This window comes from Cyprinodon variegatus, unplaced genomic scaffold (genome assembly GCF_000732505.1).
Source record: "Cyprinodon variegatus isolate N-32 unplaced genomic scaffold, C_variegatus-1.0 Scaffold277, whole genome shotgun sequence".
NCBI lineage: Eukaryota > Metazoa > Chordata > Actinopteri > Cyprinodontiformes > Cyprinodontidae > Cyprinodon > Cyprinodon variegatus.
In genome coordinates, this window is record NW_015150730.1 from 392,345 (window position 1) to 409,327 (window position 16,983).

General features: G+C 37.3%; 1 protein-coding gene across 6 annotated transcripts in view; it reads left to right on the forward strand.

Moving 5' to 3' along the window:
• Positions 1-241: 241 nt before the first annotated feature.
• LOC107090026 (adhesion G protein-coupled receptor L2-like) overlaps positions 242-16,983 on the forward strand; it is a 133,870-nt gene continuing 117,128 nt past the window's right edge. For all 6 annotated transcript variants that reach the window (XM_015383159.1, XM_015383162.1, XM_015383161.1 and 3 more), the window contains exon 1: positions 242-445. The gene's annotated coding sequence lies outside the window, so the exon portion shown is untranslated. The remainder of the gene's footprint in view (positions 446-16,983) is intronic.

Consider the following 16,983-nt stretch of genomic DNA (forward strand, 5'->3'; position numbering starts at 1 on the left):
GAGGACTTTCGGACTGACTTGAGGTGATCGGAGTTTGATTTGAAGCCAGACTGGTGCGCATCTCGTCTCCTTGAAGTGATCCCCTTTTCATGCAGTGTGTCCGTAGCGCTCCAGTCGGAAGGACTCTGTGAGGAAAAAGAGGTGGTGGAGGAGGAAGGAAGGAGGGGGAAACGATCACTTTTTGAGCAGACCTTTCGACATGGAGCTATTGGTCCGGTTCCGAGCGCACCGGCTGGAAGAAGAGCGCTCATCCGCCTCAGAGATCCCCATCTTCTGTTTAGTGTGAAGAAGATCAGGAATGCAGAGGAGCCCCAGCCATCTTTGTGTAGTTTATAAGGGCTTCTTTTAAAATAAACCAGAGAAAGGATCGGGGGGGACTCCTGATGTTGGTGGACTGAATCGGATCACCAACCCACGCCGGGGATTCTTATTTTGGCACCGCGCTGTAAGTAGCGTTTAAACGCGCATGTTTGACTCTTTCTTTTGGAGATGTTAGGTTGTGACTCACCGAGTCAATAGCATTTTAGATTCCCAAAATAGGATTAAAAATGTGAGACTGGGGGGGCCTCCAGCAGTTTTAAACTGCTGCGATGAGATCAATGCATCCCCCATGGCGTGGCATACAAAGACTTTAAGTTAGAAGTTGCTTGGCTGCAAGATGCAGAATGCTCTCTTTGGTTGTAAATAATTTAAAAGAAAATCTTTCTGTTTGCGGTGTTTTAATAGCTGCTTTCTGCCAAGTCAGTGCAGCTCATGTCTATACTTCCAGTAAAAAAAGATATGCATATATTAAGACTCTTATTTTAAACAAATCACAACCATACCAATAAAAAAATAAATAATCTGATTAATCAAATCTAATGGAATAAAGAACAGATTTTACTTTATATTTCAGTTTTTGCAAATGGAGATCCATTTTCCCTGTTGCTGAAGATGGCAAAGAAGTCTCTTAATGACCTAAAACCCATAGGAATACAAACTGAATTTGATGAAGAATTAATTTAATGAGGCCACTATTACTAATTTTGGTAAAAATATTAAATGGAAAAAAAATCAATCAATCATAAAATTGAACAAGAAAACAGAGAATTGCCAAACATCTCCACCCTGTCCTGGACATCCTAGAGCTGAGTTGTCTGTTGCTGTCTCCATTTACTTTTCCATTTTGCGGCTGTAAAATAAGATCATTTCACAGGACATGTATAATTCACAGACCTGAGTTAGCCATGTGTGATGATGGGACACACACACACACACCCACCCACACACACACACACACACATACACACATATCCCACAACATAGATAGACACTTGCACACACACCCTAATACACACACAAATAGAGTTTTACAGGCTGAAGGAGCCATATTTTATATGCATGTGAGGCTTTTAGAGACATGGGCCGCTCAGAAATTTGGAGAGAAACAACAAGACAGCGCTTTGGCTGCCTTTGCTAGCCAGAAATATCATCGCTGAGCAACATTTACATATAATCCATACTGTCTGTACTAAATCAGGACAGTGGCGCATCATTATATAAGTTAGGGGAAACTGGGGGCTTCCCTCGCCTTATATAACAGCTTCATAGTTAAGATTATGGATGACTTTATGTCGCCAAACCTATCCAATGATATTTACACCTTGGATCTACTTCCAAGACCAGACTATAAAAGTCTTGTTGGTTGGGATGATGTTCAGTGATAAATGCTGACGTTCCCATCAGTAATTCCTTATCATAGAAAGGACACCTCACCACCCTTACTAATAGGGAAAACAAAACCACCAGCCTTGTCCTGGTCTCTGTTAAGCCCTGAAAAATCTGTTGAAATGTTGACTCTCTTTAAACACAAAGATACCATCTAATTTAGCTTAAACAGAGACGTTAAGAGTTAAACCTTTTTAGCCAATTTTGACAATCTCAACCCCTATTCAGCCACTTCTGGATGTCGGTAGATGTCTTTGTGTAGAGATTTTTTTTCCTTTTCCATGATGCCACCAGTATGTAAGGCAACATCGGGTTTTTTTGCGTGGGACATGTTTTGTTTTGAGGGAAGGACTTGAAGAAAATGTTTAAAAAGGTGGCTGGTCATTTGGACCATTGGAGATTTCTAATCTGTGTAGGTTTTGCCTTTTCGCAAAAATTTTTTTTAGGAAAAAGACAGGGTTAGTTTGTTTCCAGCATATATGCTGGAAGTCCTTCCAAGCTTAAAGAGGGTTTATACCTGCTTTTATCACTGTTTGAAATTATTTTCTTTATTTTTATTTGTAAATAAAAGTATTCTTTTTAACACAAGTAAATTATAGCTTCCAAAAGAAGGGTGCTTCGATTTATTCTAGTTTGATCCGACCTGATTATTTTCATCATAGCTAGTTTGAACTTTTATTTGTCATTTTACAATTAGGCTGGACAAGTAAATTTCTCCACTGTGAGATCAATAAAGTCAATCAATCAATCAAAGCTTAAGATTTTGTCACAATATTTTGTGATAATAGACATAATATTAATAACTATCCCAACATTACTGTCAGTTGGTGGTTTTCTGACATTAATAAAACCAGTTTATTTATTCATGATACGTTTTTCGTAACATTACACTGTAAATATATGTCCAACCCTATTTTTTACTCAAGTATTTTGTTATGATAGGAAGCCATCTCTCACAGGATATTAAATACAGACTAGAGGTTAATTCATTGCTGTGTTTGGGTCATGTTGTATCCGCTCTACAGCTGAGGAGCTTTGACTTTTAAACTTTTTAGAATGTAGAAAAAATTGACTTTATTTGCTATCTGCCAACAGCTTGTTGGACAGATTCTTTTGGTTTAGTCAAGGAGTCAATATGTTACATATTTACAAGGAATAAGTGGAAAAACATTGGCTTTGAGACTAAAACATTTTAATAACTATTTGTTCCTATAATTCATTAAAACCACCTAATTATTAATCAAAATGAACTAGTGGTAAAGCACCTGGGTATAAAATGGTTGTTTGTTGGAAATTAAAGTATAAGGATTTATTGGGCATAAAACAAGAAGAAGTTAATTTTGAAGAATTTCTTAGTATTTATTTACTAATGGCAAAGTTGGAAAAAAAAGTTTCTATAAACAATGGGAATTTGGTGTATTACTTAGAAAACAGTATAAAATAAAATTCCATTACATTTGAGTGTTTTAAAGATTGTGTATATAAATTAAAATGATTTACTTTGAAGTTAAATACACTGATATGCATTTCTTGAAGTACCTGGCATGATATGGATTGTTTATGGGAACAAACGAAATGCAAGACGGTAGTTAAGGACAAAATGGAGTTAAAAATTGGCAAAGGGGCCACTTGGATAGAAAATGGTAGAAATTCTAAAGGGGGCATACGGAGTGGGGACAAATGGTCTCTTGCCTCTTCCTCCCATCAAACACCCCTCCCTCTCCAGCTCAGCTCCCACCCAAGCCATGCCGGTTGGTTTAGTCCATTTGTCTGGTGTCGTCTTTGGGAGGAAGTGCCATCTCATCTCACATTGCGCAAATGGTTTCAGTCCACGCTAGTGTGAATTCTAGCAGGTTTTTTTGTAACTGCCAATTTCCATATCAAAGTGTCTGCATTTGAATAGAGGAGAACTTTAGCTGCCAGCCCCCTTCCTCCGAGCAGTTTTGTTCTGATGGAGCATTGCTGCCACTGGCGGGGTCGGCAGTGGTGAGGCAGCAGGCTGCTCACAGGGTTTCTGGAGACGGCAGTTGGGTTATGTATGTGTGTGTGTGTCAGTGTGGGTAAGTGAGAGAGAAGAGCTAGTGTTTGTATTGGAAGCAGATTTAACATGGATTGGGAGAATTAGTTGGCCATAATCTAACACCAAAAACCCATTCATTGAGTGGAAAATGTGGATGCAGCTCATTGACGTGGTCATGTTAGAAAGATTTTCTCTGATTTATTTATTTATTTTTCCACATACCATGCTTTAAAAAAATCCAAGAAGAGTTCCTTTTTTTGGAGAAAGGAAATCCACACTGCTGGCTATATAAAATAAAAATAAAAAACAACAGAAAAACCAAACTCTGTTAAATAAGTTGGAGAGAATTTGTTTTGTCGATTTGGCTACGGGATTGAGTTTCTAAAGCACCCCAAAACGAATTTGCTCTCGAGTGCCTTCTTGCGAGCTGAATGGTTTAATTGGACATTGATTGAGTGACGACGCAAAGACACGGAGCATTCATGCTTTGTTGTGAGACTCCCATGTGCCGACTGGTGTCTGATTGTTTTTTGTATTTTTTTTCCCGTTGCAGAGATAATATTTATTTCCAATTCTGAGCAGGTGTTATTTGTCAGAGAAAGAATGCACCAAGACATTGTTTATTTTGATGGATCCTTCGTCTCTCTTTCCCCTTTGTCTTTGTGATACACGGTCTAATCTTCGCTTCAGTTTTCAGCAGGTTAAATAGATGAAAATAAACAGACACTTTGTAGAGAGCACAAGAGAAACAAATATACAAGAAAAAAAGAGAAAAAGGCTTTTGTGCTTTTGTGCATGCCCTTACTTTGAAAATAGGATCAGCGTAGGTTAATAGTGAAAGAGGGTGCAGCGTGTGAAATGTTATTACACAGAGACAGGGAATGTAAATGCCATTGGAAGCGCAGTAGGGGTCAGCGGCCCCTTCATGCTCCTTCTGCTCCTCGGTAATAACATGAGCCAACTGCTCCCTGTTCGGCTGAAGAGGAGACCTAGCTCCTTCCTCCCCTTCTCTTTGTTTGGGCAAAATAACGCAGAGGGGCGAGAATGGGAGGGCAGATTCAAGTTTGAATCCCAAAGAGTTGGGGGGGATGCAAACGTCACCTGCTATCTTCCCTCACAGCCGACAGGTTTGACAGATGCCTCGTTCAATTCCTCCAACTTCCTTGTGAACGGTTGGGCAAATAAGTAGGCCGAAGGGGACACGGGAAGAGATGAATAATGGTAGATGAGCTTAGATTAGATTGATCTTCAGAGAACAACACTCCCTGAAGATGCATCCTGCACATTTTCCAATGTATGGCGTAATTCACTTCCCTCAGTTGGTGATTTCTCAGTCCTAACAAAGCCTCAGGAACAGCCTGTCTGAATTGTGTACATGGGGGAGAATAAGGCGGGAGTGGCTGTGGTAACTTTGTCGAGTTGGAGTGGAAACCACGCTGTGGTGCTGAGCAGGACTCGGCCCTTCAGATTATTAAAAAGCTGCTCAAGAGGAGAGGTGCTTGCATTCTGCTCTATGGAGGCTGCTGTCAGTGGAGAAATTGGCATCGGTGCGCCCTCCTAAGATGGATTTCCTCTTGCTCGCTGCAAAATGATCTAGAGCCTAGTGGCGGCTGCAACCTGACATTTTCCTGTGATGCTCTATAAAGGCAGCCCCCTCCTCCTACTTTCCTTCTTCTTCTTTATTTTGTGGGTTATTTATTTATTTATTTATTGAAGTAACATCAAAGCTGCTTTTTCTCTTGTTGTCCACATTTGGAAGGGATAGAGGGAAAAAAAAGCTCAGTTAAAAAGCTGGAAAGGGCACAGACTATTTAACAAAGTGCTCGAGGGTGAGTTTTTCACTCACTGCTGAAGCCCATTGAAGTCATTTTGTGGCTTTACTTAAAAAATAAAGAGGCAAATAAAAGTGCATGGGGGCAGTTAAAGGCATAGTTCAGTATTTTCTAAGGAAGTCTCCATTAGGATATCTTGACACTCTTCATTCAGGATAAATCCAGTTCACTCTGTCCTTTAGATAGAAGGTAACCTCCATCTATCTAAGACTCTCCCTTCTCAAACAAATTATGTGGTTCTACAAATGCCATTAATTGACCTTCGAATCATTGTCTAGTGTATAATATGGGGTTATTTACAGAGATGCTGATTGTTTCTTTACACTAAAACGTGTTAGACTTAAAACAGAATCAGAAGTCATTTTTTAGATTGAGTAGATTAAATAAACCTATCTAATAGTGTAAAAGGCAATTTAAGTGAATGCTATTAATTGATTCCACACATTTAGCAGTTATACCAACCAGGAACACTTACAGGTTCTGTAATTTGTGTTTGAAAAAGGAAGATGGTTAGAGTCTCACTCCCTGCCATTTGTACTCCGCCTGAAATAAAACTATAGCCTATGTGTAAATTGCCACCTGATTCAAATATGACTGCTTTGAAGATTCATCTAATAATGTTTGCATTAGTCAATGTGGTATTTTTGAGACTTAAGTTGTTTAAAGAAAAAATAGGTCAGTTTAATGTTGCCTTAATCCTGCTATAGTTTTTTGAAATTGTTTTAAAAATGTATTATTTAATAATGGCTCCCCCTAGACTAGCCATTACCTGCAGTTTGTAACGCATACTAATCTAGGTTTATATTTAAAAAAATGTTAGTTACCCTTTAACAGACCTTCACTTCAAAAATCCTGAACTGTCCTTTTAAAAATAAAGGTGTATTTCTGTCTGAGAAATATCCAACCCCCCACTACACCACCTCCAGTGTTTAAAATGACAGTTGACTTTCCCCCACTGGTTTGAAATGGCTGTTTAATGATCGACAGAGGCTCTGAGCTTAGTGTCCTAGCAGTCACACACCTCTGTGTGCAAGAAATCTCCCCCATCCTTGCTGCTGTTTAACGGAGAGTTCAAAAACAGGCTTGTTCTCAAGTGATGGATCATCACAGGTCCCTTTGGGTTGTGTGTTAACCCTTCGGAGGGTGCAGATCTCTTCCCCCGTCAGCAGAGCATGATGGATGTATCCCGTGTCTTTGGGCTCCATCTATCAGAAGATTAGCTCTGACCTGTGAGTTGTCTGAGCCACCCTCTGAGCTCCTTTGCCCCAACGCTGTGCTGTTATTAGCATACGAGGACGGTGCTTGGTCTCGGGAGGGGTACAGAGATAGTGTTCTTCATTTGGTCCTGCCGCTGTATAAGGTCACAGGAAGTGTGTAGATTAAAGGCTGAAGAGTGTGTTGGTATTAGGTGTATCTGACAGGTCATCTGTCTTCAGTGCTTCCCTGAAATTCCTAAATAGCACCATATAATTATCCTAGAAATTGAGGTCCAGGCTATGCTACATCAGTTTCTCCTTCATGGCACTCATGAATCATATAAATATGTAAATCAGTCAACTGACTTGGTTTAACAGTTACTGTTCTCATGGCACTGAAACATATGAAACTGGTGTGTGTATATAGTCAGTTTTTTTCCTTTTATAAGGCCATCACATGTGATGGACAGCATGAATTCTTCTATTAAGTGCTTTCACAGAAACTACACATGCCCATTTGCCTCTTGAGAAACTAGTTATTGAAAGCATTAAAAGGCTAAATTAAATACTAAATCGAAGCCCTTTCGCTCACCTTGGTTTCACTGTGATCATAAAATCTTTCCCCACTTAGTGCTCTCATGCAATGCTTAAATGTCACCTCCTACGGAATTGCTGGCATTTTGTCCTTGTTGTGTCTTTATGTACTGAAGGAATACCTCAAATGGCTGTTTTCATGGTTTACTTGGGAGATAGGAAAGTCAGAAGATCACCTGTAATCTGCAGGCTCGTTTTCTGCCATGTCTAATGGCTATTTGATGCTTTCTTGGTGTCACTCTGCGTTCTGCAACGAAGCCAATCTGTTTTCAAGGTGAGGAGATATTGTCTGAGTCCTTGAGCGTTCCTCGGGTTTGACTGGCAAGCATTGTCACTGAGGATAAGGAGTGGTAGGAGTCACACTGCAAAGCAAATCTATTACCTCGGATGGTATAGGCACACTTTCACAATGTGTCAGTGAAGTCAGCCATCTTGCATACTCTCTGTGTCTGAAATAGTCCCCTCACCAGTGCAACAAGGGAGCAGCTTTCAGCTTTAATTTTGGGGCTTGCCATAAGCAGGTTTATTGATGTTGCATGCTCGAGCTTAGAGCTATGATAAATCGTCCTGTAAAAGCAAAAACATCCAAGCGTTTATCAGTGTCACCTGGTAATCTGTTTTGTGATCACTTGCAACATTAAACAACAAACAATAAAAAAAAGCAGCGTTGAAGGATAAAACAGGAGCAGTATAGAACTCCAAAACTCAGCGTAGCTCTCTCTTGTGCAGTTGTTCTAATTTCCGCCATTTCAAAAGCCTCTTCAGAAGAGGGAGAAAGGGACTGCAGGGCTTTGCGAGTTGCAGGCGAGAGAAGGAAGCTTGTTGTTGATCAGCCGAGCAAATCAGATCTTGATATTTGAAGAGTGGAGTTGTGATTGCTAATCACTCCACTGCTGAGTTTTAATTGGGGTACTCATAAGCATTCTGTCATTTCCTTGCACAGCGTAGTTGAGCATCATGTTCTTAAAAGAACAAATAATTAGTTGCCTTAGTAGTTGGGGCTACAGAAACAAGCTCATGTTCCTACAGTGTACATTAATGAGTGTTTGATTCTGTGCACTGATTAAAATGTTTAGCACAATCGGGCTTAATACGACCCATTATGCCTGTTTTGACCTCGTTTCAAGCACTTTTATAGTATGTTAAATGTTATGTACTTGTATTTTTACATGATAGCACAACATTTTGCTAGTTGGCCAGTTTTAGATCTTCACACCAGATAGAAATGAGATTGTCAAAAATTCTAAACATCAGGCAGTGATGGTAGCACACATGACGGAGAGAAAAAAAAATGTTTATTGCTACTGATATTGTCATTGCAGTAATTAAAAATTATATGGTAACGGCATGATTTTTTTTGTAGAATAATATTGTGGAACGCTAGTAAAGATGTAAAGCTCAGAATATTAGATGCTGATTTTCTTTCAATGATTTTGTAAAACTGGCATACCAATACTTTCACCTTTAATACTTAAAAAAATATCAGATTACTTTTTTCCCGCTTTCTGTATTCATTGAAAATTCTATTTTTGTAATAAAATGTTAATAATAAAAGAAATAGCTACGTAACAAGAGAGAGAGGTGTTTCTTTTGCATTACTATAAACCTCAGTGAAGTGCTTCATATTATTGGAAAGACACATTTATAAACAAAACCTAACTAAAAGCAATGGCAGCCTTTTTAAACTACTTTACAAAGCAAATTACATTTGTCCATATTCAGTTTTCATATAGACTCGCTTTTTATTACTAGATGGTTATATCCAAGGTTATTTCAGATTCAACAATAGTATCCATCCTAATATCTAAGAAGAATAAAGATCTAATTTACTCTGATGTGTAAAGTAATTAAATATTTAATTCATTTACTGGACCTGTAGAGGACGCCTAATAAAGGTAACGTCTGATAATGCGTGTGAGAACAGTCAAGTTTACACAGCTTTGCATTGCAACAGGATTTAAATAGCTTTGTAAAATAAAGACAAAAGATCACAAAATGTACGATTTGAATGTTGGAAGTTAAAGTTAATTTCCTTTAACTTTCAAATTTACCGTGGCTGTTACCTGTGTTTTTTTTCTTTTAAATCACAATTAGTGCCGAAAGTTTGTGAAACTATTAATTGGACAAATCGTGGTTAATCGATTATTAAAATAATCATCAACTATTTTAGTAATTGACTAATCATTATCTGGAGTGTAGAGACTGGATTTAAAGGAGTTAGCTGACACAGATTAACTTTTTTTGCCTTTTCTTTAAAAGCTTGAACTGAGTGACTGCTGTGGTATTTTCAGCTTTCTTTTGTTGACTAAAAGCTTTGCTCTTTCTCACTGTCCCATAGCCTGACTGAATTGCATTCAGTCTCAACATCAAGTTTTTTTTCTAACTGCTTTTTAGATTTTCATACTTTCTTTAACGTTTTGCTGATACTGAAAGTGGCTCTCATCCTTCCCGTTTTGATTACTGATCGGAAAAAATAGATTTATTTTTTTTGTCTATGACCAACCAATCATAAATGAATCCCAATCAAATAAAAAAATCAGCTGATTCCACTTAGCTGTACTGGCGTGGATCATCTTGTTGTATTTACATCCCATGTAAATACAGCATAACGTCTGATGTGCAGCACTCTTGTCTTGGTTGAATACTTTTTCTTAAATCATGAGACTGTTTCCCTTTAAAAAAATATTTGTACTGTTTTGAGTTAATTGATTGGAGAAAAAAATGCAACTTTCAATTTTCTAAAGTAAAACCATCTAGATTTGGTGATCATTACTTTTTTTTTCCACCCATGCTTACACACATTTTCTCCAAGCAAACCTCAATCTCATCAGTAGTTATTTTTTTGCAGTTATTACTATAGATTTGATGGATCTTTCTTTTGAATAGGTATGGCTTCGGTCCTGCACTTCTAAGACCTTTGTTAGGACATTTTAATTACAGCAGAGCTGGGTGTAATTGATCTAGGCTTAGAGGGATTTCACTGTCAATGAGAATGAGCCTGGGCGTTAATACGACCCGAGCAAAAGCTTCCACCTTTGTGCCGCACTGATACACACTCCTGCAGAAGGGGTTTGTAAGAGATGAGACGGCCGAGTCTTGTTGGTTATTTTTTTAATACAGTAAAGCATCTATCTTTTATGTGTAACCATCGGTTGTGAGCAAGTCTGGCTCCTGGATTTAAACATATCTGTAGCCAACGTTGTCGCTACCTGAAGTGTCCTCTTACGAAGCACTTTCTTCATGGTTCCATGTTGTCACCCACAATCCTTAAATTTTTATAAGGCTGTTAGATAATGCTTCCCGATGAGGGTGAATTATTGATGGCCTTGTTCGTATGAGTGGGACAGGGCAGGCTTTTAACTCTCTGAGCTGTACGGCCTCTTATGTGGTAACTAAGGGACACCGTACAAACACCCAAAGGAATGATGTACTGGAGGAGGAAACAAACAGAGGCAGGGGACTTAAAATAAAATAAAAGAGGCGTGCATCCTTTACACAACTATTGGGCTAAGGCACAGCACAACGGGAAAAAGGCTTTGCAGCTTAGAAAAGCTTCACATGAACAGAAGCCTTTTTGTGTGTGTTTGTAAAGCATTGAGTGGTGGTATGGCGGTTGTGTATGTTTTGCTTATATTTACATAACCCGCTTCCTGTGCTTTCCTTCATTGTGCAGATGCACACGTCCAGGTTTGCTACAGTTATTAACACAGAAAACTCTAGTGTGAATATTCAGGTAAAGTTTGTGCACACTTAAAGGACTGGATCTTAGAAAAAAGTTATGATAAAACAGATCATTGGATAGAATGGAATGAGTCTTTAGTCACTCTTAATTCAATGGTTTTTGGTCACATTTGCTGCTTTTCTTTTTTTATTGATCGCTGTGAACACTTGGGCTTTGGAACTGTTGATTGGTCAGATAAAACAATAAGAGGATGCCACACTGCTCTCTGGGATTCACACTTTAAAGAACAAATGATTTAAGAAATGATCCATAAAAATGGTCAATAAATGCACCGGTGGGAAACTGAATCATTAGTCCTCAAAGCAACAGTTAACTAACTGTGCTGTGTAGAACAATATTGTTTTCCTTTTTTTTTTATCCTTTTATACGAATAAATCATCGAAATTCCCAAACACCAAGGACTTAGCTGTGGTAACATACATCCTGTGTTCTGATATGCATCCGGCTAAGACAAGCATAAAGAAATATTTATGAACATTTATGAGACCAAAGAAGGAAAAACTTAGCCTCAAGGGTTATTTGATTATATGTAGACAGTCTGATTTTCTCGTTGGACCTTAAATACTACACCATCAACCGCGCATTTTTTTTCTTTTCCTGTTTTGCTGGTTTTGGACAGCCTTAACTCAAAATTCTGCACACACACACACCCCGACAGCTGTCCCGAGTCTTATTAGAGCTCTCATCATTGTTCTATTCCATTCTGTCTCTCTTACTATGGCCCTGGAGTTTGCATAACAATGGAGTGAAAAGCACAAACTCTGGTAAAGCACATCATTTAGACACCCAAATTTTTAATTGTCAGGTCATTAAAGCTGCAGGTTGGTTTTAACATTATTTTCATATTCCTTAATGAACTTTTTTTTTTTTTTTTATTGCTGAAAAAAAAGTTATTTGGGGTAAACTTTTTTGAACTCTCAACTGCTACAGGATTTTATGTTGAATTTAATTTAATCAGCCTGAGTCTCATTTATAATACTGTAAACATGCACATCCATTTACACTTTTTTTTTTATCAGCGATAGATACTCTTAAATAACCCAGTTTCTACAATTGTAAGGAAGCAACAGCACAAGAAAGCAATTTTTTTTACTCTTTTTTTTACTAGAAAATCAAGTCTAACCTGTGTTTGTTTCTCAGAGGAAATGTGCCTTTGATGCCTGCATTTTGGTTTCCAAAGGAGTCTACATGGTGGGTGGGCGAGTTCAGTACTGAAAAATGGCAATAGTTGGAAACTGGAGTTTACACTATTTCTGTTGCGTCAATTTACCAAAGAGATGAACATCCCACATTCAACACAAAAGGATACACTGGTGAAGATTCTCAGTCATCCAGGTCATAGTCATTTAAAAATAGAAAATAAAAAATTGTTTCCAAGTTTGAAGACATTTTGCTTCCCATCCAGGAAGCTTTGTCAATTCAAAATGTCAGGAATAGCTTTGTGTTCGAGGTTTTATATATTCCAAAATGGAGTGCAATACGCTGGTGATGATTCTCAGTCATCCAGGTCATAGTCATTCCAAAAAAAGAAAATGAAAAACCTCGAACTCAACGCTATTGCTGAAATTTTGAAATGAGAAAGCTTCCTGGATGGGAAGCTAAACACCTTTAAACTTGGAAACAAAGTGCGGTAGATTGTTTTAATTCTGTTTTTTGGAACAGAAAATAATGTTATTTAGTTAGTGTTGTCATGCAAAACAATTAACCTTGTATAAAACCTGTAAGATTTAAACAGACTAGAACGATTTACTGAAACTGATTTTAAATTATGGTTTAAGAATTTAAATTCAGATATTTTCTCCATGATTAGATCCATACATTTCTTTACTACCACTTCCTATAATAAATCTTCAGCATATAGTGAAAGTAATTTTTACATTTTGTTTCTTTTCTATATAATTTCATATTATATAAATATGAAATACATTCAAACTAATAAATAATAATTTTGAATAAATAGTGAGTTACAGATCAACATCATAAGAAGCTAAACAGCAGATTTTCAGAGACATTTTTATTTGCTTTAAAACTCTTAAAAGTTCAAACCTAATTAATTCTAATTTTAACTGTTTGTTTAAACTTTTGCTATACCTACAGTATGTGTATTTTCCATTTCCAAAAATGGCTACATAACTGGGCAGTTTGTAGTAGGGTGGATTGATTTTGCAATAAAATAAAATTTAGTCCAAAAATCATTGTTAAAAAATGGGGTTGTATTTGGTCGGTATGATTTTGTCCCACTTTAGTCCAATAATAGATGTTGAAAAGACGTTTATGTTGAAAATTACGTCTTTTCACCTTTAACTTTACAACCAAATTTAGACGATGTTTGGGCATAAACAATGCAAGCTAGTCAACTGTGTCTGTGTCAAACATTTCCAGACTTATAAGGGATGGTGATGATACAAACCATTCAAAGTAACTACAGGTACTAGATGAAAATACTTACCGGTAATCCAGTCCTCAGCTCCAATGCAGCATTCTATAAAGGCACAATGTTCTTTTTCACTGATAGCTAAATGTGAATAATTACGTTATCACATTTTTTTATTTTTACTTTCCTAAATGTATCAAAGCCAAAAAGTAGGGGACAGTTAAACCCCATTTAAAGAACATTTACACATACTGTGTTGATATCTGGAAGTGTAAAACTTTTATTCAGTTAAGTCAAATTAAAGGTATTGTGGGGAATATTATTTTTTTTCTGTGTGGATCATCAAAATAAGTGGTCTTCTCACTGCCCCAGTCAGCATAAAAACCATCCCACATCGTTTGTTGCTGTGTTTTTTATTTTCTTTATTGTCCTATTGAAATTCTTTATCTGTTCTGGTTTGAGATGCTGCACAAACTTGTTAAGAGGGGCTTTGCTTTATAGCTGCACTTGTTATTTTTTTATATATTAATGTTTTAAATAACTTTTCATAATCTGTTCTCGTCAAATGTGGAAAATTGTTTTCATTTGTGTATAGCAAAGAGACAGTAAGAAAAAAAAGAAAATCGGCACAGATCACCCTGCATAATTGGAACCTCTCTATATGCCGTCAACATAACGCGGAAAAAATTAGGATCGGAGATTAAAAAGTCGTACGCAACCTGTGTGACCTGGTCTTTAGGGGACGACGACAAGGTGGAAGTATTATGTCTCTTTGATGGCCTGGGAGCACATCCAGCACAGATGTCTGGGGAGAGGGAAGTCTAGGAGTCTCTTATGAGCCCCTGCGACCTGGTCCTGGATAACCAGAAGGAAACAAATTAGAGTATGAAAAAACCGCACCATAAATGTGTGCAGTTGCACAATCGGGCCTCATATCTGTTGCAGTTTAAAAAAACAGACAAAATAAACGTGCATTGTGAAAGGCAATCTCATAGCTATGAATGCAAGAATAAGCAAAAGGAAGAAAAAAAGCATCAAACGCCACCTGCCTATTATCAAATAACTGACAGACAAATTTAGTAACCAGCTAATAATGTAGTACTTGGCAGATTAAAAGCCAGATATCTCTCTCAGGAGTATTGCAGTCTGCAGCAGAGCTAAAAGTGAGCTTATATTGGCCTGAAAAGCTTCTCCAAATAAGTGATAATTCTGGTCTGGAACTGTTGGATGTGTAATTAGGCAGTTGTTTGTAAGTCTGTCTAAACAGACTTGGTAATAATATGTCATTATTGTGTTTACAATTTCCTCTGCTGGCCATGTTTGTCAAATCGAACTTAGGAAGTGGTGTGACCAAAGCTGTTTTGTGCAAGTGAACAAAAAGTAAAATGGTGAGGTTGAGGAATGGATTCTAAGTTTACTAAGTGATTTAGCATTTTCTGTCTGCATCTTTTACCGGGCAATCATGATAAGGCTAGACATATCATGTTAATTTTATTGGTGGAGATGCTTGAGACATTCTGTACCCTAGTGGAAATTATATGACCATAAATTAATGTTGGTAAAAATTTACTAGCGGTAAGGACCTTCACATTTTAAAAGAAAGAAGCCATGTGTTCACTAAGATCCCAGTAAACACACTAAGCTAAATATAATTGCAGGTATTAACCATGCCCTTCAGGACACACTTTCATCCTGGGCCCAGTCATAAAAAAGCTCCCCCTGCGCACCTGCACAGAGACAGAAAAATTAACAACCCCCCATTCCTGATGGGTTTACCTGCAGGGAAAAAAAAAATGTGGATATGTAATATCAACAGTTAAACATGGTGGTGGTTCTTTAATAGTATTGGCTGCCCTCCTGTGGGACTCATTACCTTTGACGATTTCTCCACACAGCCCAGTAATGGCTGAAGTGTGGGAGGCAGTTTTACAGGACCACAGTAGCTCGACCTCATGTTGCAGCAGTTTTGATATTTAAATCAATTTCCCCGTCTGGTTTTCCACCGGCAACAGACTCAACAAGTCTCAGAAATGTTGTTTAATCCTCCTTAAATTCACAACTCCTTCAAACTCTTCAGGGGTCTTGATATTACTACCTCAGTAGCTTTGTATTTTATTTTTTCTCTCGTAATACTGACATTCTCTTTCACTGAGCACACAGTGTTTTATGATAGTTTACATAGAGTTATTTCAAAATATCTTTACAGGTCTTTGTATTGTTTGAATTTTATATGTGAACCCAACTAGTTATGCAGTATTATCTATTTCTGTCATGGTATGCTGCAATGTACTTTTCTATATATTCCAACATTACTTAGGTTTTAATCTTAGATGTAGTGATCTTGTGCCAAAAACCAAAAAAAAGCCACTATAGACCCAGTTTCATTCTGATAAACACAATGAATACCTTACACTGCTAGGCGGCTTCTTTAAATATTTCATTAAAATATATATAAATAAATGGTTTTATATGCACATACATAATAATCTCTTCATCCTTGTCTTTGTTTCCTTGTAATTTTATCTATTTGTACCCGAAGTCTGAATGCTTTGAGCTCTGATTGCTTGTTCTTGACAAGTAAGGCTGATTCTAAATCTGATTCTAATTATTCCTATTGACAATGTGATTTCCAAGGTAGTTCTTTGGGTTTTATTTAGACAAATATTGACTAATGTGACCCTATTGTTGTATTTGTATAAGATACTGAGAGGTTACAATACCCTAAGGGGGCTACAGCATCACTACTACTGTATCGTTACATCCTGTTTGTTTCTGCAGTCTTATGTTGAAATTATTGTAAACACACCTTAATGGTGTACATGATATTTGAAGATCCAATGCGATTTGCTCAGGGAACAGGTGAATGATGTTTGGCTGTAAAAAAGCCAGAAGAAATGTAATTTAATGAATTTTATTCCATGGATGAAACATGGCAACATGTATAGGATACCCAGTACTTACTGCAGAATGGGTTAAATGGGATAACAACCATTAGAGCTACAAATTGCTAGTTTATTATTGCAATTACTTATAAATATATGCAGGGGAATTATTTTACATGAGGATAGAATATGGAGCTGCTGACTTTACCTGATTGAAAATTCCACTTATCGGGTTGTTACTGCTGAATTTTCCTACTTGAACTTAGCAAATCCTGTCTTTTTATTACAAATTAAACTCACCATATGCTTCGTCCTCTATGCTTATTAGTTGGACCGCTGAAATTGGAAAGTGGAATATCTAGATTTGGAAACTTCAAAATGGCATATGTGTGTGTAAAAAAGGTGTCATTTGTTCCATTAGATGAGGTGTTTTGCTTTTTGTATAAACACATGCATATATATATATATATATATATATATATATATACACTATATTGCCAAAAGTATTTGCTCACCCATCCAAATTATTGGAATCAGGTGTTCCAATCACTTCCATGGCCACAGGTGTATAAATTCAAGCACCTAGGCATGCAGACTGTTTTTACAAACATTTGTGAAAGAAGCTCTCAGGAGCTC